The sequence below is a fragment of the Bombina bombina genome, chromosome 11, assembly GCF_027579735.1.
Source record: "Bombina bombina isolate aBomBom1 chromosome 11, aBomBom1.pri, whole genome shotgun sequence".
Classification (NCBI taxonomy): Eukaryota; Metazoa; Chordata; class Amphibia; order Anura; family Bombinatoridae; genus Bombina; species Bombina bombina.
This window is the reverse complement of record NC_069509.1, coordinates 32,035,841-32,063,001: the sequence shown is the minus strand read 5'-3', so window position 1 is coordinate 32,063,001 and position 27,161 is coordinate 32,035,841. Positions and strand designations below refer to the sequence as shown.

The 27,161-nt window shown below is 36.2% G+C and overlaps 1 protein-coding gene across 1 annotated transcript in view; it reads right to left on the bottom strand.

The window, feature by feature from the left end:
* Positions 1 to 26,114, bottom strand: part of LOC128642230 (interferon-induced very large GTPase 1) — a 283,353-nt gene extending 257,239 nt beyond the window's left edge. Inside the window, exon 1 of the mRNA XM_053694927.1 lies at positions 26,066 to 26,114. The gene's annotated coding sequence lies outside the window, so the exon portion shown is untranslated. The remainder of the gene's footprint in view (positions 1 to 26,065) is intronic.
* Positions 26,115 to 27,161: the final 1,047 nt, after the last annotated feature.

Below are 27,161 nucleotides of genomic sequence, written 5' to 3'. Positions count from 1 at the left end.
ATCTAATTTCATTTACCATCAGGCCTGTGTGCCAGGCCAACAGCAAGCATATACTGTGATTAATTGCTCTGTGCAACCACTCATACCTGTTGGTTTAACATTATTTAAAAAAAATTAAAAAATTTTTTTACATTAGTTTGCTAATTGCAAGTTTAATCTAATTTCATTATTCATCAGGCCTGTGTGCCAGGCCCACCGCAAGCATATACTGTGATTAATTGCTTTGTGCAATCACTCATACCTGTTGGTTTAACATTATTTAAAAAAAATAAAAAAAACTTTTACATTAGTTTGCTAATTGCAAGTTTAATCTAATTTCATTTACCATCAGGCCTGTGTGCCAGGCCAATAGCAAGCATATACTGTGATTGATTGCTCTGTGCAACCACTCATACCTGTTGGTTTAACATTATTTAAAAAAAAATAAAAAAAACTTTTACATTAGTTTGCTAATTGCAAGTTTAATCTAATATAATTTTCCATCAGGCCTGTGTGCCAGGCCCACCGCAAGCATATACTGTGATTATTTGCTCTGTGCAACCACTCATACCTGTTGGTTTAACATTATTTAAAAAAAATAAAAACATTTTTTACATTAGTTTGCTAATTGCAAGTTTAATCTAATTTTATTTTCCATCAGGCCTGTGTGCCAGGCCTACAGCAAGCATATACTCTTATTAATTGCTCTGCGCAACCACTCATATCTGGTGGTTTAACATTATTTAAAATGAAAAAAAATAATAATTTTACATTAGTTTGCTAATTGCAAGTTTAATCTAATTTTATTTTCCATCAGGCCTGTGTGCCAGGCCTACAGCAAGCATATACTGTTATTATTTGCTCTGTGCAACCACTCATATATGGTGGTTTAACATAATTTTAAATTAAAAAAAACAAACTTTTACATTAGTTTGCTAATTGCAAGTTTAATCTAATTTCATTTACCATCAGGCCTGTGTGCCAGGCCAACAGCAAGCATATACTGTGATTAATTGCTCTGTGCAACCACTCATATCTGGTGGTTTAACATTATTTTAAATTAAAATAAAATAAACTTTTACATTAGTTTGCTAATTGCAAGTTTAATCTAATTTCATTTACCATCAGGCCTGTGTGCCAGGCCTACAGCAAGCATATACTGTGATTAATTGCTCTGTGCAACCACTTATACCTGTTGGTTTAACATTATTTAAAAAAAAACAAAAAACTTTTACATTAGTTTGCTAATTGCAAGTTTAATCTAATTTCATTTACCATCAGGCCTGTGTGCCAGGCCAACAGCAAGCATATACTGTGATTAAAGGGATACTAAACCCAATTTTTTTCTTTCATGATTCAGAAAGAGCATGGGATTTTAAGCACCTTTCTAATTTACTCCTATTATCAATTTTTCTTTGTTCTCATGCTATCTTGATTTGAAAAAGCAGTACTGTAAGCTTTAGAGCCAGACCATTTTTTGTTCAGCACATGGGTAGCACTTGCTGATTTGTGGCTAAATGTAGCAAACCAATCAGCAGCTCTACCAAGGTGCTGAACTAAAAAATGGGCCAGCTCCTAACCTTTTATTACTGCTTTTTCAAATCAAGATAACATGAGAACAAAGAAAAATTGATAATAGGAGTAAATTAGAAAGTTGCTTAAAATTGCATGCTCTATCTGAATCATGAAAGAAAAATGTGGGGTTAGTATCCCTTTAATTGCTCTGTGCAACCACTCATATCTGGTGGTTTAACATTATTTTAAATTAAAATAAAAAAAACTTTTACATTAGTTTGCTAATTGCAAGTTTAATCTAATTTTATTTTCCATCAGGCCTGTGTGCCAGGCCTACAGCAAGCATATACTGTTATTAATTGCTCTGTGCAACCACTCATATCTGGTGGTTTAACATAATTTTAAATAAAAAAAAAAAAACTTTTACATTAGTTTGCTAATTGCAAATTTAATCTAATTTCATTTACCATCAGGCCTGTGTGCCAGGCCAACAGCAAGCATATACTGTGATTAATTGCTCTGTGCAACCACTCATACCTGTTGGTTTAACATTATTTAAGAAAAATTAAAAAAAACTTTTACATTAGTTTGCTAATTGCAAGTTTAATCTAATTTCATTTACCATCAGGCCTGTGTGCCAGGCCAGCAGCAAGCATATACTGTGATTAATTGCTCTGTGCAACCACTCATACCTGTTGGTTTAACATAATTTAAAAAAAAATAAAAAAAACTTTTACATTAGTTTGCAAATTGCAAGTGTAATCTAATTTCATTTTCCATCAGGCCTGTGTGCCAGGCCCACCGCAAGCATATACTGTGATTAATTGCTCTGTGCAACCACTCATACCTGTTGGTTTAACATTATTTAAAAAAAATAAAAAAAAAACTTTTACATTAGTTTGCTAATTGCAAGTTTAATCTAATTTAATTTTCCATCAGGCCTGTGTGCCAGGCCCACCGCAAGCATATACTGTGATTAATTGCTCTGTGCAACCACTCATACCTGTTGGTTTAACATTATTTAAAAAAATAAAAAAAATGTTTACATTAGTTTGCTAATTGCAAGTTTAATCTAATTTTATTTTCCATCAGGCCTGTGTGCCAGGCCTACAGCAAGCATATACTCTTATTAATTGCTCTGCGCAACCACTCATATCTGGTGGTTTAACATTATTTAAAATGAAAAAAAAGAATAATTTTACATTAGTTTGCTAATTGCAAGTTTAATCTTATTTCATTTTCCATCAGGCCTGTGTGCCAGGCCTGTGTGCCAGGCCCACCGCAAGCATATAATGTGATTAATTGCTCTGTGCAACCACTCATACCTGTTGGTTTAACATTATTTAAAAAAAATAAAAAAAACTTTTACATTAGTTTGCTAATTGCAAATTTAATCTAATTTTATTTTCCATCAGGCCTGTGTGCCAGGCCTACAGCAAGCATATACTGTTATTAATTGCTCTGTGCAACCACTCATATCTGGTGGTTTAACATAATTTTAAATAAAAAAAAAAAAACTTTTACATTAGTTTGCTAATTGCAAGTTTAATCTAATTTCCTTTTCCATCAGGCCTGTGTGCCAGGCCCACCGCAAGCATATACTGTGATTAATTGCTGTGTGCAATCACTCATACCTGTTGGTTTAACATTATTTAAAAAAAATAAAAAAAACTTTTACATTAGTTTGCTAATTGCAAGTTTAATCTAATTTCATTTACCATCAGGCCTGTGTGCCAGGCCAACAGCAAGCATATACTGTGATTAATTGCTCTGTGCATCCACTCATACCTGTTGGTTTAACATTATTTAAAAAAAAATAAAAAAACCTTTTACATTAGTTTGCTAATTGCAAGTTTAATCTAATTTCATTTTCCATCAGGCCTGTGTGCCAGGCCCACCGCAAGCATATACTGTGATTAATTGCTCTGTGCAACCACTCATACCTGTTGGTTTAACATTATTTAAAAAAAAATAAAAAAAACTTTTACATTAGTTTGCTAATTGCAAGTTTAATCTAATTTAATTTTCCATCAGGCCTGTGTGCCAGGCCCACCGCAAGCATATACTGTGATTAATTGCTCTGTGCAACCACTCATACCTGTTGGTTTAACATTATTTAAAAAAAATAAAAACATTTTTTACATTAGTTTGCTAATTGCAAGTTTAATCTAATTTTATTTTCCATCAGGCCTGTGTGCCAGGCCTACAGCAAGCATATACTCTTATTAATTGCTCTGCGCAACCACTCATATCTGGTGGTTTAACATTATTTAAAATGAAAAAAAAATAATAATTTTACATTAGTTTGCTAATTGCAAGTTTAATCTAATTTCATTTTCCATCAGGCCTGTGTGCCAGGCCCACCGCAAGCATATACTGTGATTAATTGCTCTGTGCAACCACTCATACCTGGTGGTTTAACATTATTTTAAATTAAAAAAAACAAACTTTTGCATTAGTTTGCTAATTGCAAGTTTAATCTAATTTAATTTACCATCAGGCCTGTGTGCCAGGCCAACAACAAGCATATACTGTGATTAATTGCTCTGTGCAACCACTCATATCTGGTGGTTTAACATTATTTTAAATTAAAATAAAAAAAAACTTTTACATTAGTTTGCTAATTGCAAGTTTAATCTAATTTCATTTACCATCAGGCCTGTGTGCCAGGCCAACAGCAAGCATATACTGTGATTAATTGCTCTGTGCAACCACTCATACCTGTTGGTTTAACATTATTTAAAAAACAAACAAAAAACTTTTACATTAGTTTGCTAATTGCAAGTTTAATCTAATTTCATTTACCATCAGGCCTGTGTGCCAGGCCAACAGCAAGCATATACTGTGATTAATTACTCTGTGCAACCACTCATATCTGGTGGTTTAACATTATTAAAAAAAAAAAAACTTTTACATTAGTTTGCTAATTGCAAGTTTAATCTAATTTTATTTTCCATCAGGCCTGTGTGCCAGGCCTACAGCAAGCATATACTGTTATTATTTGCTCTGTGCAACCACTCATATATGGTGGTTTAACATAATTTTAAATTAAAAAAAACAAACTTTTACATTAGTTTGCTAATTGCAAGTTTAATCTAATTTCATTTACCATCAGGCCTGTGTGCCAGGCCAACAGCAAGCATATACTGTGATTAATTGCTCTGTGCAACCACTCATATCTGGTGGTTTAACATTATTTTAAATTAAAATAAAATAAACTTTTATATTAGTTTGCTAATTGCAAGTTTAATCTAATTTCATTTACCATCAGGCCTGTGTGCCAGGCCAACAGCAAGCATATACTGTGATGAATTGCTCTGTGCAACCACTCATATCTGGTGGTTTAACATTATTTTAAATTAAAATAAAAAAAACTTTTACATTAGTTTGCTAATTGCAAGTTTAATCTAATTTCATTTACCATCAGGCCTGTGTGCCAGGCCAACAGCAAGCATATACTGTGATTAATTGCTCTGTGCAACCACTCATACCTGTTGGTTTAACATTATTTAAAAAAACCCCCAAAAAACGTTTACATTAGTTTGCTAATTGCAAGTTTAATCTAATTTAATTTTCCATCAGGCCTGTGTGCCAGGCCCACCGCAAGCATATACTGTGATTAATTGCTCTGTGCAACCATTCATACCTGTTGGTTTAACATTATTTAAAAAAAATAAAAAAAACTTTTACATTAGTTTGCTAATTGCAAGTTTAATCTAATTTTATTTTCCATCAGGCCTGTGTGCCAGGCCTACAGCAAGCATATACTGTTATTAATTGCTCTGTGCAACCACTCATATCTGGTGGTTTAACATAATTTTAAATAATAAAAAAAAACCTTTTACATTAGTTTTCTAATTGCAAGTTTAATCTAATTTCATTTACCATCAGGCCTGTGTGCCAGGCCAACAGCAAGCATATACTGTGATTAATTGCTCTGTGCAACCACTCATACCTGTTGGTTTAACATAATTTAAAAAAAAATAAAAAAAACTTTTACATTAGTTTGCTAATTGCAAGTGTAATCTAATTTCATTTTCCATCAGGCCTGTGTGCCAGGCCCACCGCAAGCATATACTGTGATTAATTGCTCTGAGCAACCACTCATACCTGTTGGTTTAACATTATTTAAAAACAAATAAAAAAAAACCTTTTACATTAGTTTGCTAATTGCAAGTTTAATCTAATTTAATTTTCCATCAGGCCTGTGTGCCAGGCCCACCGCAAGCATATACTGTGATTAATTGCTCTGTGCCATCAGGCCTGTGTGCCAGGCCTACAGCAAGCATATACTGTGATTAATTGCTCTGTGCAACCACTTATACCTGTTGGTTTAACATTATTTAAAAAAAAACAAAAAACTTTTACATTAGTTTGCTAATTGCAAGTTTAATCTAATTTCATTTACCATCAGGCCTGTGTGCCAGGCCAACAGCAAGCATATCTGTAGTAGGGAAACAGGAAGGCGCCAATAGGGTGATAACGTATAAACCCTGACAGGTAAGTATAACGAGAGAAGAGGTACTCACAAGCAGGGCGGCACTTAAACGTGCCTAACCAAGCGGGCCGGGACCACAGCGTCGCCCGGGAGACTCACAACGGCAACAACACCAATCCTCGAGCCGGACCAAGTTCCGTGTGGCCAATCAGGAACGCTGGATGATGACACACCTCCCTCTTCGTATGCCGATACTGAACACAGGCATAGAGGGTAGGAGACAGGAACCAACTGTGTAAGGCTCTCCCGAATACCGAGAGTTTGAATCACACAAGCCAACACGCTGGAAAGAGGAAGGAGCAAACTCCAGCAAAGTTACTTTAAACCAGTTTATTAAAAAGTTAAAAACAATGCATAAAAGCAACGCGTTTCTCGGCTACACAGAGCCGTTTCATCAGGCTGTTATACATATTCTAAAATGCCTACTGCTTTAAACACTTCCTCTAACCAATCAAAACACTAGAAATTTTGACGCCCCCTCTCCACCTCAGCGTGCGTGTCCATCACAGCTGATATGGAGAGTGCAAGAAAACAATGCGTGCCATTTAAAATTAACAATTTGGGATCACCTTATATTTGGTGTCTAGTCTAATTTAGCATAATGTTGTTGGTCACATCACAACTAGAATCAAATACCGTTATTGTAATTGTTTTCTGTTTGTTTGATGTGAAAATACATAACATATATTAACAAATGAGCATTCGTTTCAAAATCACATACACCATAAATATAGCACATTGGCCGCTAATCGGAGCTGAACTTACATGATATTCTCGGTTGGTCAAATGACAAATAAATAATTATTGTTCTTCATTAAAGACTCACAGATAAGACAGTATATACATTTCACCCATATAACAAACAATAATTAATCATAGTAGAAAGAATATACATCTAAGCCATACCGATGACACATTATCTATTCTCTATACTGTTGATAGAATTCCCCTAGAAACCCTACAAATTACACAGTGTATCACGACATTGTAACATCAAACATAGTGGAAACCTACATTGTTTACAAATAACTCCCATTGAACACATTCCCAGATCAGACTTTTATAACCGTTTTTATAGACTCAGACAGAGAGAGACCTTTTGGATCTATAGGCTTCAGACCTTACATCCTTCGGGTCTCAATGCCAATATTGACCTTGCAGCTTTTCATAGCTGACTATTCGCATAGTCTGTTTTGGGTATGTAACTGTAGATCAGTAGGGTTTCTAGGGGAATTCTATCAACAGTATAGAGAATAGATAATGTGTCATCGGTATGGCTTAGATGTATATTCTTTCTACTATGATTAATTATTGTTTGTTATATGGGTGAAATGTATATACTGTCTTATCTGTGAGTCTTTAATGAAGAACAATAATTATTTATTTGTCATTTGACCAACCGAGAATATCATGTAAGTTCAGCTCCGATTAGCGGCCAATGTGCTATATTTATGGTGTATGTGATTTTGAAACGAATGCTCATTTGTTAATATATGTTATGTATTTTCACATCAAACAAACAGAAAACAATTACAATAACGGTATTTGATTCTAGTTGTGATGTGACCAACAACATTATGCTAAATTAGACTAGACACCAAATATAAGGTGATCCCAAATTGTTAATTTTAAATGGCACGCATTGTTTTCTTGCACTCTCCATATCAGCTGTGATGGACACGCACGCTGAGGTGGAGAGGGGGCGTCAAAATTTCTAGTGTTTTGATTGGTTAGAGGAAGTGTTTAAAGCAGTAGGCATTTTAGAATATGTATAACAGCCTGATGAAACGGCTCTGTATAGCCGAGAAACGCGTTGCTTTGTTCTTCATTAAAGACTCACAGATAAGACAGTATATACATTTCACCCATATAACAAACAATAATTAATCATAGTAGAAAGAATATACATCTAAGCCATACCGATGACACATTATCTATTCTCTATACTGTTGATAGAATTCCCCTAGAAACCCTACAAATTACACAGTGTATCACGACATTGTAACATCAAACATAGTGGAAACCTACATTGTTTACAAATAACTCCCATTGAACACATTCCCAGATCAGACTTTTATAACCGTTTTTATAGACTCAGACAGAGAGAGACCTTTTGGATCTATAGGCTTCAGACCTTACATCCTTCGGGTCTCAATGCCAATATTGACCTTGCAGCTTTTCATAGCTGACTATTCGCATAGTCTGTTTTGGGTATGTAACTGTAGATCAGTAGGGTTTCTAGGGGAATTCTATCAACAGTATAGAGAATAGATAATGTGTCATCGGTATGGCTTAGATGTATATTCTTTCTACTATGATTAATTATTGTTTGTTATATGGGTGAAATGTATATACTGTCTTATCTGTGAGTCTTTAATGAAGAACAATAATTATTTATTTGTCATTTGACCAACCGAGAATATCATGTAAGTTCAGCTCCGATTAGCGGCCAATGTGCTATATTTATGGTGTATGTGATTTTGAAACGAATGCTCATTTGTTAATATATGTTATGTATTTTCACATCAAACAAACAGAAAACAATTACAATAACGGTATTTGATTCTAGTTGTGATGTGACCAACAACATTATGCTAAATTAGACTAGACACCAAATATAAGGTGATCCCAAATTGTTAATTTTAAATGGCACGCATTGTTTTCTTGCACTCTCCATATCAGCTGTGATGGACACGCACGCTGAGGTGGAGAGGGGGCGTCAAAATGTCTAGTGTTTTGATTGGTTAGAGGAAGTGTTTAAAGCAGTAGGCATTTTAGAATATGTATAACAGCCTGATGAAACGGCTCTGTATAGCCGAGAAACGCGTTGCTTTGTTCTTCATTAAAGACTCACAGATAAGACAGTATATACATTTCACCCATATAACAAACAATAATTAATCATAGTAGAAAGAATATACATCTAAGCCATACCGATGACACATTATCTATTCTCTATACTGTTGATAGAATTCCCCTAGAAACCCTACAAATTACACAGTGTATCACGACATTGTAACATCAAACATAGTGGAAACCTACATTGTTTACAAATAACTCCCATTGAACACATTCCCAGATCAGACTTTTATAACCGTTTTTATAGACTCAGACAGAGAGAGACCTTTTGGATCTATAGGCTTCAGACCTTACATCCTTCGGGTCTCAATGCCAATATTGACCTTGCAGCTTTTCATAGCTGACTATTCGCATAGTCTGTTTTGGGTATGTAACTGTAGATCAGTAGGGTTTCTAGGGGAATTCTATCAACAGTATAGAGAATAGATAATGTGTCATCGGTATGGCTTAGATGTATATTCTTTCTACTATGATTAATTATTGTTTGTTATATGGGTGAAATGTATATACTGTCTTATCTGTGAGTCTTTAATGAAGAACAATAATTATTTATTTGTCATTTGACCAACCGAGAATATCATGTAAGTTCAGCTCCGATTAGCGGCCAATGTGCTATATTTATGGTGTATGTGATTTTGAAACGAATGCTCATTTGTTAATATATGTTATGTATTTTCACATCAAACAAACAGAAAACAATTACAATAACGGTATTTGATTCTAGTTGTGATGTGACCAACAACATTATGCTAAATTAGACTAGACACCAAATATAAGGTGATCCCAAATTGTTAATTTTAAATGGCACGCATTGTTTTCTTGCACTCTCCATATCAGCTGTGATGGACACGCACGCTGAGGTGGAGAGGGGGCGTCAAAATTTCTAGTGTTTTGATTGGTTAGAGGAAGTGTTTAAAGCAGTAGGCATTTTAGAATATGTATAACAGCCTGATGAAACGGCTCTGTGTAGCCGAGAAACGCGTTGCTTTGTTCTTCATTAAAGACTCACAGATAAGACAGTATATACATTTCACCCATATAACAAACAATAATTAATCATAGTAGAAAGAATATACATCTAAGCCATACCGATGACACATTATCTATTCTCTATACTGTTGATAGAATTCCCCTAGAAACCCTACAAATTACACAGTGTATCACGACATTGTAACATCAAACATAGTGGAAACCTACATTGTTTACAAATAACTCCCATTGAACACATTCCCAGATCAGACTTTTATAACCGTTTTTATAGACTCAGACAGAGAGAGACCTTTTGGATCTATAGGCTTCAGACCTTACATCCATCGGGTCTCAATGCCAATATTGACCTTGCAGCTTTTCATAGCTGACTATTCGCATAGTCTGTTTTGGGTATGTAACTGTAGATCAGTAGGGTTTCTAGGGGAATTCTATCAACAGTATAGAGAATAGATAATGTGTCATCGGTATGGCTTAGATGTATATTCTTTCTACTATGATTAATTATTGTTTGTTATATGGGTGAAATGTATATACTGTCTTATCTGTGAGTCTTTAATGAAGAACAATAATTATTTATTTGTCATTTGACCAACCGAGAATATCATGTAAGTTCAGCTCCGATTAGCGGCCAATGTGCTATATTTATGGTGTATGTGATTTTGAAACGAATGCTCATTTGTTAATATATGTTATGTATTTTCACATCAAACAAACAGAAAACAATTACAATAACGGTATTTGATTCTAGTTGTGATGTGACCAACAACATTATGCTAAATTAGACTAGACACCAAATATAAGGTGATCCCAAATTGTTAATTTTAAATGGCACGCATTGTTTTCTTGCACTCTCCATATCAGCTGTGATGGACACGCACGCTGAGGTGGAGAGGGGGCGTCAAAATTTCTAGTGTTTTGATTGGTTAGAGGAAGTGTTTAAAGCAGTAGGCATTTTAGAATATGTATAACAGCCTGATGAAACGGCTCTGTGTAGCCGAGAAACGCGTTGCTTTGTTCTTCATTAAAGACTCACAGATAAGACAGTATATACATTTCACCCATATAACAAACAATAATTAATCATAGTAGAAAGAATATACATCTAAGCCATACCGATGACACATTATCTATTCTCTATACTGTTGATAGAATTCCCCTAGAAACCCTACAAATTACACAGTGTATCACGACATTGTAACATCAAACATAGTGGAAACCTACATTGTTTACAAATAACTCCCATTGAACACATTCCCAGATCAGACTTTTATAACCGTTTTTATAGACTCAGACAGAGAGAGACCTTTTGGATCTATAGGCTTCAGACCTTACATCCATCGGGTCTCAATGCCAATATTGACCTTGCAGCTTTTCATAGCTGACTATTCGCATAGTCTGTTTTGGGTATGTAACTGTAGATCAGTAGGGTTTCTAGGGGAATTCTATCAACAGTATAGAGAATAGATAATGTGTCATCGGTATGGCTTAGATGTATATTCTTTCTACTATGATTAATTATTGTTTGTTATATGGGTGAAATGTATATACTGTCTTATCTGTGAGTCTTTAATGAAGAACAATAATTATTTATTTGTCATTTGACCAACCGAGAATATCATGTAAGTTCAGCTCCGATTAGCGGCCAATGTGCTATATTTATGGTGTATGTGATTTTGAAACGAATGCTCATTTGTTAATATATGTTATGTATTTTCACATCAAACAAACAGAAAACAATTACAATAACGGTATTTGATTCTAGTTGTGATGTGACCAACAACATTATGCTAAATTAGACTAGACACCAAATATAAGGTGATCCCAAATTGTTAATTTTAAATGGCACGCATTGTTTTCTTGCACTCTCCATATCAGCTGTGATGGACACGCACGCTGAGGTGGAGAGGGGGCGTCAAAATTTCTAGTGTTTTGATTGGTTAGAGGAAGTGTTTAAAGCAGTAGGCATTTTAGAATATGTATAACAGCCTGATGAAACGGCTCTGTGTAGCCGAGAAACGCGTTGCTTTTATGCATTGTTTTTAACTTTTTAATAAACTGGTTTAAAGTAACTTTGCTGGAGTTTGCTCCTTCCTCTTTCCAGCGTGTTGGCTTGTGTGATTCAAACTCTCGGTATTCGGGAGAGCCTTACACAGTTGGTTCCTGTCTCCTACCCTCTATGCCTGTGTTCAGTATCGGCATACGAAGAGGGAGGTGTGTCATCATCCAGCGTTCCTGATTGGCCACACGGAACTTGGTCCGGCTCGAGGATTGGTGTTGTTGCCGTTGTGAGTCTCCCGGGCGACGCTGTGGTCCCGGCCCGCTTGGTTAGGCACGTTTAAGTGCCGCCCTGCTTGTGAGTACCTCTTCTCTCGTTATACTTACCTGTCAGGGTTTATACGTTATCACCCTATTGGCGCCTTCCTGTTTCCCTACTACAGATTTCCTTACCGTCGACGCACGCTACAGAAGAGCAGCCATATATCGGATTGTTTGCTACATTCGTCACCATAGGCGCACCTCTATCAAGGACTTATTTTGTTTTTGATATTGTTTTCAACAGCAAGCATATACTGTGATTAAAGGGATACTAAACCCAATTTTTTTCTTTCATGATTCAGAAAGAGCATGGGATTTTAAGCACCTTTCTAATTTACTCCTATTATCAATTTTTCTTTGTTCTCATGCTATCTTGATTTGAAAAAGCAGTACTGTAAGCTTTAGAGCCAGACCATTTTTTGTTCAGCACATGGGTAGCACTTGCTGATTTGTGGCTAAATGTAGCAAACCAATCAGCAGCTCTACCAAGGTGCTGAACTAAAAAATGGGCCAGCTCCTAACCTTTTATTACTGCTTTTTCAAATCAAGATAACATGAGAACAAAGAAAAATTGATAATAGGAGTAAATTAGAAAGTTGCTTAAAATTGCATGCTCTATCTGAATCATGAAAGAAAAATGTGGGGTTAGTATCCCTTTAATTGCTCTGTGCAACCACTTATATCTGGTGGTTTAACATTATTTTAAATTAAAATAAAAAAAACTTTTACATTAGTTTGCTAATTGCAAGTTTAATCTAATTTCATTTACCATCAGGCCTGTGTGCCAGGCCAACAGCAAGCATATACTGTGATTAATTGCTCTGTGCAACCACTCATACCTGTTGGTTTAACATTATTTAAAAAAAAAAAAAAAAAAACGTTTACATTAGTTTGCTAATTGCAAGTTTAATCTAATTTAATTTTCCATCAGGCCTGTGTGCCAGGCCCACCGCAAGCATATACTGTGATTAATTGCTCTGTGCAACCACTCATACCTGTTGGTTTAACATTATTTAAAAAAAATAAAAAAAACTTTTACATTAGTTTGCTAATTGCAAGTTTAATCTAATTTTATTTTCCATCAGGCCTGTGTGCCAGGCCTACAGCAAGCATATACTGTTATTAATTGCTCTGTGCAACCACTCATATCTGGTGGTTTAACATAATTTTAAATAAAAAAAAAAACCTTTTACATTAGTTTGCTAATTGCAAGTTTAATCTAATTTCATTTACCATCAGGCCTGTGTGCCAGGCCAACAGCAAGCATATACTGTGATTAATTGCTCTGTGCAACCACTCATACCTGTTGGTTTAACATTTTTTAAGAAAAATTAAAAAAAACTTTTACATTAGTTTGCTAATTGCAAGTTTAATCTAATTTCATTTTCCATCAGGCCTGTGTGCCAGGCCCACCACAAGCATATACTGTGATTAATTGCTCTGTGCAACCACTCATACCTGTTGGTTTAACATTATTTAAAAAACAAACAAAAAACTTTTACATTAGTTTTCTAATTGCAAGTTTAATCTAATTTCATTTACCATCAGGCCTGTGTGCCAGGCCAACAGCAAGCATATACTGTGATTAATTGCTCTGTGCAACCACTCATACCTGTTGGTTTAACATAATTTAAAAAAAACTAAAAAAAACTTTTACATTAGTTTGCTAATTGAAAGTTTAATCTAATTTAATTTTCCATCAGGCCTGTGTGCCAGGCCCACCGCAAGCATATAATGTGATTAATTGCTCTGTGCAACCACTCATACCTGTTGGTTTAACATTATTTTAAAAAAATAAAAAAAAAACTTTTACATTAGTTTGCTAATTGCAAGTTTAATCTAATTTAATTTTCCATCAGGCCTGTGTGCCAGGCCCACCGCAAGCATATACTGTGATTAATTGCTCTGTGCAACCACTCATACCTGTTGGTTTAACATTATTTAAAAAAATAAAAAAAATGTTTACATTAGTTTGCTAATTGCAAGTTTAATCTAATTTTATTTTCCATCAGGCCTGTGTGCCAGGCCTACAGCAAGCATATACTCTTATTAATTGTTCTGCGCAACCACTCATATCTGGTGGTTTAACATTATTTAAAATGAAAAAAAAGAATAATTTTACATTAGTTTGCTAATTGCAAGTTTAATCTAATTTCATTTTCCATCAGGCCTGTGTGCCAGGCCCACCGCAAGCATATACTGTGATTAATTGCTCTGTGCAACCACTCATACCTGTTGGTTTAACATTATTTAAAAAAAATTAAAAAATTTTTACATTAGTTTGCTAATTGCAAGTTTAATCTAATTTTATTTTCCATCAGGCCTGTGTGCCAGGCCTACAGCAAGCATATACTGTTATTAATTGCTCTGTGCAACCACTCATATCTGGTGGTTTAACATAATTTTAAATTAAAAAAAAAAACTTTTACATTAGTTTGCTAATTGCAAGTTTAATCTAATTTCATTTACCATCAGGCCTGTGTGCCAGGCCAACAGCAAGCATATACTGTGATTAATTGCTCTGTGCAACCACTCATACCTGTTGGTTTAACATTATTTAAAAAAAAAAAAAAAAACTTTTACATTAGTTTGCTAATTGCAAGTTTAATCTAATTTCATTTTCCATCAGGCCTGTGTGCCAGGCCCACCGCAAGCATATACTGTGATTAATTGCTCTGTGCAACCACTCATACCTGTTGGTTTAACATTATTTAAAAAAAATAAAAAAAACTTTTACATTAGTTTGCTAATTGCAAGTTTAATCTAATTTCATTTACCATCAGGCCTGTGTGCCAGGCCAACAGCAAGCATATACTGTGATTAATTGCTCTGTGCAACCACTCATACCTGTTGGTTTAACATTATTTAAAAAAAAATAAAAAAAACTTTTACATTAGTTTGCTAATTGCAAGTTTAATCTAATTTCATTTTCCATCAGGCCTGTGTGCCAGGCCCACCGCAAGCATATACTGTGATTAATTGCTCTGTGCAACCACTCATACCTGTTGGTTTAACATTATTTAAAAAAAATAAAAAAAACTTTTACATTAGTTTGCTAATTGCAAGTTTAATCTAATTTCATTTACCATCAGGCCTGTGTGCCAGGCCAACAGCAAGCATATACTGTGATTAATTGCTCTGTGCAACCACTCATACCTGTTGGTTTAACATTATTTAAAAAAAAAAAAAAAAACTTTTACATTAGTTTGCTAATTGCAAGTTTAATCTAATTTCATTTACCATCAGGCCTGTGTGCCAGGCCAACAGCAAGCATATACTGTGATTAATTGCTCTGTGCAACCACTCATATCTGGTGGTTTAACATTATTTTAAATTATTATTATATTTGGTTAGGAAGATCATGCAGGCCATATAGACCTCCCCCGATAGGGGGAGTAAAGGTATTAAAATGCTAAGAACAGTACTAGTTAACACAACCTTACCATGGGTCCCAGACCGCATGTTTTATTATTATATTTGGTTAGGGAAATCATGCAGGCCATATAGACCTCCCCCAATAGGGGGAGTAAAGGTATTAAAATGCTAAGAACAGTACTAGTTAACACAACCTTACCATGGGTCACAGACCGCATGTTTTATTATTATATTTGGTTAGGAAAATCATGCAGGCCATATAGACCTCCCCCGATAGGGGGAGTAAAGGTATTAAAATGCTAAGAACAGTACTAGTTAACACAACCTTACCATGGGTCCCAGACCGCATGTTTTATTATTATATTTGGTTAGGGAAATCATGCAGGCCATATAGACCTCCCCCAATAGGGGGAGTAAAGGTATTAAAATGCTAAGAACAGTACTAGTTAACACAACCTTACCATGGGTCCCAGACCGCATGTTTTATTATTATATTTGGTTAGGAAGATCATGCAGGCCATATAGACCTCCCCCGATAGGGGGAGTAAAGGTATTAAAATACTAAGAACAGTACTAGTTAACACAACCTTACCATGGGTCCCAGAACGCATGTTTTATTATTATATTTGGTTAGGGAAATCATGCATGCCATATAGAACTCCCCCGATAGGGGGAGTAAAGGTATTAAAATGGTAAGAACAGTACTAGTTAACACAACCTTACCATGGGTCCCAGAACGCATGTTTTATTATTATATTTGGTTAGGAAGATCATGCAGGCCATATAGACCTCCCCCAATAGGGGGAGTAAAGGTATTAAAATGCTAAGAACAGTACTACTTAACACAACCTTACCATGGGTCCCAGACCGCATGTTTTATTATTATATTTTGTTAGGAAAATCATGCAGGCCATATAGACCTCCCCCGATAGGGGGAGTAACAAGTATTAAATTAATAAGAACAGTAATACTTAACACAACCAAGTTACCATGGGTCCCAGACTGCATGTCTTGTTGTTATACTTTGTCAGGGTAATCATGCAGGCCATATACACTTTCCCCGTTAGGGGGAGTAACATGGATTAAAGTGCTAAGAATAGTACTACTTAACACAACCTAGTTACCATGGGTCCCAGACCGCCTGTCTTGTTATTATACTTTGTAAGGGTAATCATGCAAGCCATATAGACCTCCCCCGATAGGGGGAGTTACAGGGATTAAATTGCTAAGAATAGTACTACTTAACACAACCTAGTTACCATGGGTCCCAGACCGCATGTCTTGTTGTTATACTTTGTAAGGGTAATCATGCAGGCCATATAGTGCTCCCCCGATAGGGGGAGTAACAGGGATTAAAGTGCTAAGAATAGTACTACTTAACACAACCTAGTTACCATGGGTCCCAGACCGCATGTCTTGTTGTTATATTTGGTCAGGGTAATCATACAGGCCATATAGACCTCCCCCGATAGGGGGAGTTACAGGGATTAAAGTGCTAAGAACAGTACTACTTAACACAACCTAGTTACCATGGGTCCCAGATCGCATGTCTTGTTGTTATATTTGGTCAGGGTAATCATGCAGGCCATATAGACCTCCCACGATAGGGGGAGTAACAGGTATTAAACTAATAAGAACAGTACTACTTAACACAACAACCTAGTTACCATGGGTCCCAGACCGCATGTCTTGTTGTTATACTTTGTCAGGGTAATCATGCAGGCCATATAGACCTCCCCCGATAGGGGGAGTAACATGGATTAAAGTGCTAAGAATAGTACTACTTAACACAACCTAGTTACCATGGGTCCCAGACCGCATGTCTTGTTATTATATTTTGTAAGGGTAATCGTGCAGGCCATATAGACCTCCCCCGATAGGGGGAGTAACGGGGATTAAAGTGCTAAGAATAGTACTACTTAACACAACCTAGTTAGCATTGGTCCCAGACCGCATGTCTTGTTGTTATATTTGGTCAGGGTAATCATGCAGGCCATATAGACCTCCCCCGATAGGGGGAGTTACAGGGATTAAAGTGCTAAGAAAAGTACTACTTAACACAACCAAGTTACCATGGGTCCCAGACCGCTTGTCTTGTTGTTATATTTGGTCAGGGTAATCATGCAGGCCATATAGACCTCCCACGATAGGGGGAGTAACAGGTATTAAACTAATAAGAACAGTACTACTTAACACAACAACCTAGTTACCATGGGTCCCAGACCGCATGTCTTGTTGTTATACTTTGTCAGGGTAATCATGCAGGCCATATAGACCTCCCCCGATAGGGGGAGTAACATGGATTAAAGTGCTAAGAATAGTACTACTTAACACAACCTAGTTACCATGGGTCCCAGACCGCATGTCTTGTTATTATATTTTGTAAGGGTAATCGTGCAGGCCACATAGACCTCCCCCGATAGGGGGAGTTACAGGGATTAAAGTACTAAGAATAGTACTAATTAACACAACCTAGTTACCATGGGTCCCAGACCGCATGTCTTGTTGTTATACTTTGTCAGGGTAATCATGCAGGCCATATAGACCTCCCCCGATAGGGGGAGTAACAGGAATTAAAGTGCTAAGAATAGTACTACTTAACACAACCTAGTTACCATGGGTCTCAGACCGCATGTCTTGTTATTATATTTTGTAAGGGTAATCGTGCAGGCTATATAGACCTCCCCCGATAGGGGGAGTAACAGGGATTAAAGTGCTAAGAATAGTACTACTTAACACAACCTAGTTACCATGGGTCCCAGACCACATGTCTTGTTGTTATATTTGGTCAGGGTAATCATGCAGGCCATATAGACCTTCCCCGATAGGGGGAGTAACAGGGATTAAAGAGCTAAGAATAGTACTACTTAACACAACCTAGTTACCATGGGTCCCAGACCGCATGTCTTGTTATTATATTTTGTAAGGGTAATCATGCAGGCCATATAGACCTCCCCCGATAGAGGGAGTTACAGGGATTAAAGTGCTAAGAATAGTACTACTTAACACAACCTAGTTACCATGGGTCCCAGACCACATGTCTTGTTATTATATTTTGTAAGGGTAATCGTGCAGGCCATATAGACCTCCCCCGATAGGGGGAGTTACAGGGATTAAAGTGCTAAGAACAGTACTACTTAACACAACCAAGTTACCATGGGTCCCAGACCGCATGTCTTGTTGTTATATTTGGTCAGGGTAATCATGCAGGCCATATAGACCTCCCACGATAAAGGAGTAACAGGTATTAAACTAATAAGAACAGTACTACTTAACACAACAACCTAGTTACCATGGGTCCCAGACCGCATGTCTTGTTGTTATACTTTGTCAGGGTAATCATGCAGGCCATATAGACCTCCCCTGATAGGGGGAGTATTATGGATTAAAGTGCTAAGAATAGTACTACTTAACACAACCTAGTTACCATGGGTCCCAGACCGCATGTCTTGTTATTATATTTTGTAAGGGTAATCGTGCAGGCCACATAGACCTCCCCCGATAGGGGGAGTTACAGGGATTAAAGTACTAAGAATAGTACTGATTAACACAACCTAGTTACCATGGGTCCCAGATCGCATGTCTTGTTGTTATATTTGGTCAGGGTAATCATACAGGCAATATAGACCTCCCACGATAGGGGGAGTAACAGGTATTATTAAACTAATAAGAACAGTACTACTTAACACAACAACCTAGTTACCATGGGTCCCAGACCGCATGTCTTGTTGTTATACTTTGTCAGGGTAATCATGCAGGCCATATAGACCTCCCCCGATAGGGGGAGTAACAGGGATTAAAGTGCTAAGAATAGTACTACTTAACACAACCTAGTTACCATGGGTCCCAGACCGCATGTCTTGTTATTATATTTGGTCAGGGTAATCATGCAGGCCATATAGACCTCCCCCGATAGGGGGAGTAACAGGGATTAAAGTGCTAAGAATAGTACTACTTAACACAACCTAGTTAGCATGGGTCCAAGACCGCATGTTTTATTATTATACTTTGTCAGGGTAATTATATATCTATCAAATCTATCTATTTATCTTCTATCGATTCTATCTAACTATCAATCTATGTATATCTATCTATCAAATCTATCTATCTATCTCGTGGTCGGACTGTTTTGTGACAGCCACTTGTGTTTAGGACAAATTTGAAGTAGGAGGACAGACCAATCATCTTCTTCCATCTCCCTGTTCCAAAAATGCAGGCCATATAGACCTCCCCCGATAGGTGGAGTAACAGGTAGTAGTAAACTGCTAAGAATAGTACTACTTAACACACCACGGGTCCAAGACCTCATGTCTTATTGTTATACTCTGTCAGGGAAATTATATATCTTTCAAATCTATCTATTTATCTATCGAATCTATCTAACTATCAATCGTATCTATCAAATGTATATTGCATCTATTGATCTATGTAATTCGTATCTAGCAAATGTATATTGCATCTATTGATCTATGATATTCGTATCTATTAAATGTATATTGCATCTATTGATCTATGTTATTTGTATCTATCACTATCATATGTATATTGCATCTATTAATCTATGTAATCTATGTATCTATCAAATCGATCTATCTAGTGGTTGTGCAAATGGACTGTTTGCGGTTGTTTGCGGTGCGTTACACGGGGAGTTTGGTCTGTCACTGTGAAGCGGGCGTAACCCTTACACTACCTGATCGTTACAACATCATACCTCATGTTTTAAAGCACTTTATTCCAAACAATTTAGAAATGTTAGGTGATTTAGGCACTTTATGGGTTAAAACCAGACTCTGCATCAACTATGCAATTTTCCGTGGGAGTTTTGCCATGGTTCCCCTCCGGCATGCCACAGTCCAGGTGTTAGTCCCCTTGAAACAACTTTTCCATCACTATTGTGGCCAGAAAGAGTCCTTGTGGGTTTTAAAGTTTGCCTGCCTATTGAAGTCAATGGCGGTTCGCCGGTTCGCGAACATTTGCGGAAGTTCGAGTCTGCCGTTCGCGAACCGAAATTTTTAAGTTCGCGACATAACTATACATAATATAACAGATGTCTGTATAGGAAATTATTGCATTTGCAAGTGTTCTTTTCGTTTATGTATCAGCTACACAGTTTCACTCTGTAAAAGACATTTCACTGAGCTTTTTTGAAGCTGTAATAAAATTATGTTGTTTTTGGTGCAGCCTGTGTCACACTTTGGCCTCTATTTATCAAAGTCTGGCGGACCTGATCCGACAGTGCGGATCAGGTCCGCCAGACCTCGCTGAATACGGAGAGCAATACGCAAGAGCTGCTGGTGCAACGCCGCCGCCTGCAGACTCGCGGCTAATGGGCCACCAGCAGGGAGGTGTCAATCAACCCAATCGTTCTCGATCGGGTTGAATTGTGGTGATTCCTGTCCGCCTGCTCAGAGCAGGCGGACAGGGTTATAGAGCAGCGGTCTTTGTGACCGCTGCTTCATAACTGCTGTTTCGGAGCTTGATAGATATGCCCCTTTGGCTTTTGTTAAATTTTTCCATTAGCCCTCTCTTCATATGGTGTATATTTATATACAGGGAGTGCAGAATTATTAGGCAAGTTGTATTTTTGAGGATTAATTTTATTATTGAACAACAACCATGTTCTCAATGAACCCAAAAAACTCATTAATATCAAAGCTGAATATTTTTGGAAGTAGTTTTTAGTTTGTTTTTAGTTTTAGCTATTTTAGGGGGATATCTGTGTGTGCAGGTGACTATTACTGTGCATAATTATTAGGCAACTTAACAAAAAACAAATATATACCCATTTCAATTATTTATTTTTACCAGTGAAACCAATATAACATCTCAACATTCACAAATATACATTTCTGACATTCAAAAACAAAACAAAAACAAATCAGTGACCAATATAGCCACCTTTCTTTGCAAGGACACTCAAAAGCCTGCAATCCATGGATTCTGTCAGTGTTTTGATCTGTTCACCATCAACATTGCGTGCAGCAGCAACCACAGCCTCCCAGACACTGTTCAGAGAGGTGTACTGTTTTCCCTCCTTGTAAATCTCACATTTGATGATGGACCACAGGTTCTCAATGGGGTTCAGATCAGGTGAACAAGGAGGCCATGTCATTAGATTTTCTTCTTTTATACCCTTTCTTGCCAGCCACGCTGTGGAGTACTTGGACGAGTGTGATGGAGCATTGTCCTGCATGAAAATCATGTTTTTCTTGAAGGATGCAGACTTCTTCCTGTACCACTGCTTGAAGAAGGTGTCTTCCAGAAACTGGCAGTAGGACTGGGAGTTGAGCTTGACTCCATCCTCAACCCGAAAAGGCCCCACAAGCTCATCTTTGATGATACCAGCCCAAACCAGTACTCCACCTCCACCTTGCTGGCGTCTGAGTCGGACTGGAGCTCTCTGCCCTTTACCAATCCAGCCACGGGCCCATCCATCTGGCCCATCAAGACTCACTCTCATTTCATCAGTCCATAAAACCTTAGAAAAATCAGTCTTGAGATATTTCTTGGCCCAGTCTTGACGTTTCAGCTTGTGTGTCTTGTTCAGTGGTGGTCGTCTTTCAGCCTTTCTTACCTTGGCCATGTCTCTGAGTATTGCACACCTTGTGCTTTTGGGCACTCCAGTGATGTTGCAGCTCTGAAATATGGCCAAACTGGTGGCAAGGGGCATCTTGGCAGCTGCACGCTTGACTTTTCTCAGTTCATGGGCAGTTATTTTGCGCCTTGGGTTTTCCACACGCTTCTTGCGACCCTGTTGACTATTTTGAATGAAACGCTTGATTGTTCGATGATCACGCTTCAGAAGCTTTGCAATTTTAAGAGTGCTGCATCCCTCTGCAAGATATCTCACTATTTTTGACTTTTCTGAGCCTGTCAAGTCCTTCTTTTGACCCATTTTGCCAAAGGAAAGGAAGTTGCCTAATAATTATGCACACCTGATATAGGGTGTTGATGTCATTAGACCACACCCCTTCTCATTACAGAGATGCACATCACCTAATATGCTTAATTGGTAGTAGGCTTTCGAGCCTATACAGCTTGGAGTAAGACAACATGCATAAAGAGGATGATGTGGTCAAAATACTCATTTGCCTAATAATTCTGCACTCCCTGTATATATATATATACACACAACACATATATACTTACATACAAACACACACACATTATATATATATATAGCTGTAGAGTTTACAGTGGTTTAGTTTGTGTACCTGGTCTAGTCTGAGAGTGCTGTCCATTTCTTTGTTTTATATACATACATACATACACACATATATAAATAAATATACACACACACATAAACATACATATATACACACACACATATATATACTGTACATATACACACACACATATATATATATATATATATATATACATACACACACACATACATATACACACACTTAGATACATATATACATACACACACATACATATATACTTTACACACACACACACACACACACATATATACTGTACATATACACACACACATACATATATATATATATATATATATATATACACACACACACATATACATATACACACACTTAGATACATATATACATACACACACACATACATATATACTTTACACACACACACATATATATATATATATATACATACATACATACATACATACACACATTCAAACACACACAGACAAACACATATAAACATACATAAACACACACACATATATACATACACACACATACAGACACATATACCTACTAATACACACACACATATACATGCATACACACATATACACATACAGACACATACACACACATATTTACTTACATACACACACACACACACACACACATATATACATACACACACACATATATACATACATATAGATATACACACACACACATATACATGCATACACACAGACTTATATTTACTTACATACACACACATATATATATATATACACACACACACATATATATATAAAGAACGAACACATATATTAGCTGTGGAGTTTACAGTGGCTTAGTATGTGTACCCGATCTAGTCTGAGAGTGTGGTCTATTCCTGTGTTTTGTATTTACTTAATGGAAATTACAAAAGCCTGTGTCACCCTGGAAGGTTCCCTGGTTGCTGGCTAGGTTCCCAGGAAGGGGAGACCTTGACGTTGTCCTGGGCTTGATACTTTGGCGCCAAATGTAACTATCACCCCCAGTTTTGCTTTTAAACATTACTGTGCATCTGCTGGCAAGTGCCAGGTTTTCTGTGTGTTGTGTTGATTATTTTGTAATGCTTCCCTATGGGCCTGTCACCCAGGCAGCTCAGGGGTTAAATGCCTGGGTTGCTGGGAACTGTGCAGCTGTCTGTCATTGTTCAGGGCTCTGGAGTGTACAGTGGCTTAGGATGTGTACCCGGTCTAGTCTGAGAGTGCAGTCCATTTCTGCATTTTGTATATATACATACATACACATATTATTTATATATATATATATATATATATATATATATATATATATACATACACACACATATACAATATATATATATATACACACACACACACACACATATACAATATATATATATATACACACACACACACATATACAATATATATATATATACACACACACACACACATATACAATATATATATATATATATATATAAATAAATACACACATGCACATACAGTATATACACACACATACACATATATACATAAACACACACACATATACATACATACACACACACACATATACAAACACACACACACCCACACCCATATATACATACATACACACACATACACATATATACTTACATACATATACATACATATACACACGCACACACATAGATACATACACAAGGTTGCATTTGCATTGCGGCTAACTTGTAATACCAGCACACATTAGCTTTCACTGGTATTACTTAGTGGCACGCAAATATTGCTTAAGCATAAGCAATATTTAGTGCTCCACTTGTAATCTATCCCTTAGTGTGCAGTAACTATATACAGACATTTCACACATAAGTAAGGGAGAAATAACATTATTTACCATACCAAAATACCTATAAATGGTTTCTTTATAAGAACTGTGCTGTTTTCCTCTCTTTTTTGGGGTGGGGGGTTATCATCACCCTGTCTACACTATTCTATATTATGTGATAAATGTTTTTAAGAGTCGACACCATGAATAATAAATTTTAGATGAAAAGTATGCATTGTGTGGGTGCTGGTTAGGTTACCAGGAAGGAAGACCTTGACATTGTCCTGGGCTTGATACTTTGTTGCCAAATGTAACTAACTCCCTCAGTTTTGCTTTTAAACATTACTGTGTATCTGCTAGCGAGTACAATGTTTTCTGTGCAATGTTTTTTAAGAGTCAACACCATGAATAATAAATAGATACAGGTATACCTCACTTTACAGCGCTTCACTTTACAGCGATTCGCTAATACTTTGTGGAGCTGAAGTTCAACCTCCAAGCATTTTGAAACAGTGCTGTAAATCATTGTGAGATTGCGAGAAAAGTGACTGGCACCATTTTGTTATGCTTAGTTCACTCTGTTTATAGCATTGCAGTGCAATCTGTGTCTCAGTGCTATAGCCTGGCAAATTTTACTACAGTAATTGTCACTATTTTACAGGTACAGTATTTATTGAATACTAATTAAATACTTGCTGTTCTAGTGTTAAACTAAACATAGCACTATTGCACCCCTAATATATGTTAGTTCAAACATGTTTTTAAGATTTTAAACACTGAAAAGAAAGCTAAAACTGCCTTGTTTCACTTTAAGGCGGTTTTCACTTTACAGCGGGGCTCCGGTCCCTAACCCGCTGTATGAGCGGGGTATACCTGTATTGAGTAATGAAAAATTCTCACAAATCCTCTTACAATTGATTCTTAAGGTTTATATTTAATGTCACATTTTGCTTGGCTTCTATATAAACAGTAGTAGTCAATATGTTAGCCTCATAATGATATGAAATAAAAATGTTTTTCGGTTTATTTTTTAGGCTTATAAAATTAACCTTCAATAGTATGTTAAATAACAATGATAAAATAAGGCAACCCTGTTTTGTACCTCTACTAATATAATTATTTGTGAGATTATTACACATATTCTAATCATAGAACTTTATTTGTGTAACATTTTTCTACAAACCTTCTCCATAAAACAAAACTATTTGAAACGCATGAACAAATTATCACATATACGGTTATCTACGACTTTTTCAGAAACTTTTCAGCTATTGTTACTTGAATATTTTTATAAAAAAATTTACTCATATTTGTAATGCTATCTATTGATTATTTATTCATTCACAAAGATAATTAAAGATTATTTGTAAAATATATACAAAAATACACAAATACATTAGATATGTGTCTAGGAATGAGATTATTCTATTTAGTCTTTTTTTGTATGTTTTTTTTTTTTGTCAATAAGGATCAAAATATATAAAACAAATATAATCTGAACAATTTTTTTTCTGATTTTCTTGAATAAAAAAAAAATCTTTACCTCAGTTATATGTGACGCATCTTCAAGTTTTTCTGCTGCCGAAATACACTCTCTCAACTGAAAGACACCAGTTATATAGTCTTGGAAACTCCCTTTTTTTTTTTTGGTTTCACTTTCAGTCTTGCTTTTTAAATTTACAGAACGTGATCAAAAGAAATACATAAAACTCTTATTTAATAAATAAATAGCGGTTAACACTGAACATCTGTTGATGAATTTAAAATGTGCACATAATTAAAGGGACATTCTAGTCAAAATTAAACTTTCATGATGCAGATAGCGCATGCAATTTTAAATAACTTTCTGATTTATATGTATCATCATATTTGCTTTGTTATCTTGGTATTTTTTGGTGAAAGCTAAATCTAGGTAGGCTCAAATGCAAATGTAAAAGCCCTTGAAGGTCGCCTCTTATCTCAACGCATTTTGACAGTTTTTAAAAGCTAGACAGTGCTAGTTCATGTGTGTCATATAGATAATGTGCTCACGCCCATGGAGTTACTCATGAGAGGCCACTGATTAGCTAAACTGCATGTCATGTCTGTTAAAAGAACTGAAATAAGGGGTCAGTCTGCAGAGGCTTAGATACAAGGTAATCACTGAGGTAAAAAGTATATTAATATAAGTGTGTTGGTTATGCAAAACGGGGTGGGAAATAAAGAAAATATATATCTTTTTGAACAATAACAATTCTGGAGTAGACAGCTCCTTCAAATGATTAAATAGAGGCACCCTTGAAGTAGAAATGTAATAGAATTTTTTTTCATGTAAAAGCTATATTGGTTTTAGTAAGAGCTTGAGATATGCCCTGCATATATATACAGTATATATACAGTATCTCACAAAAGTGAGTACACCCCTCACATTTTTGTAAATATTTTATTATATCTTTTCATGTGACAACACTGAAGAAATTACACTTTGCTACAATGTAAAGTAGTGAGTGTACAGCCTGTATAACAGTGTAAATTTGCTGTACCCTCAAAATAACTCAACACACAGCCATTAATGTCTAAACCGTTGGCAACAAAAGTGACTACACCCCCTAAGTGGAAATGTCCAAATTGGGCCCAAAATGTCAATATTTTGTGTGGCC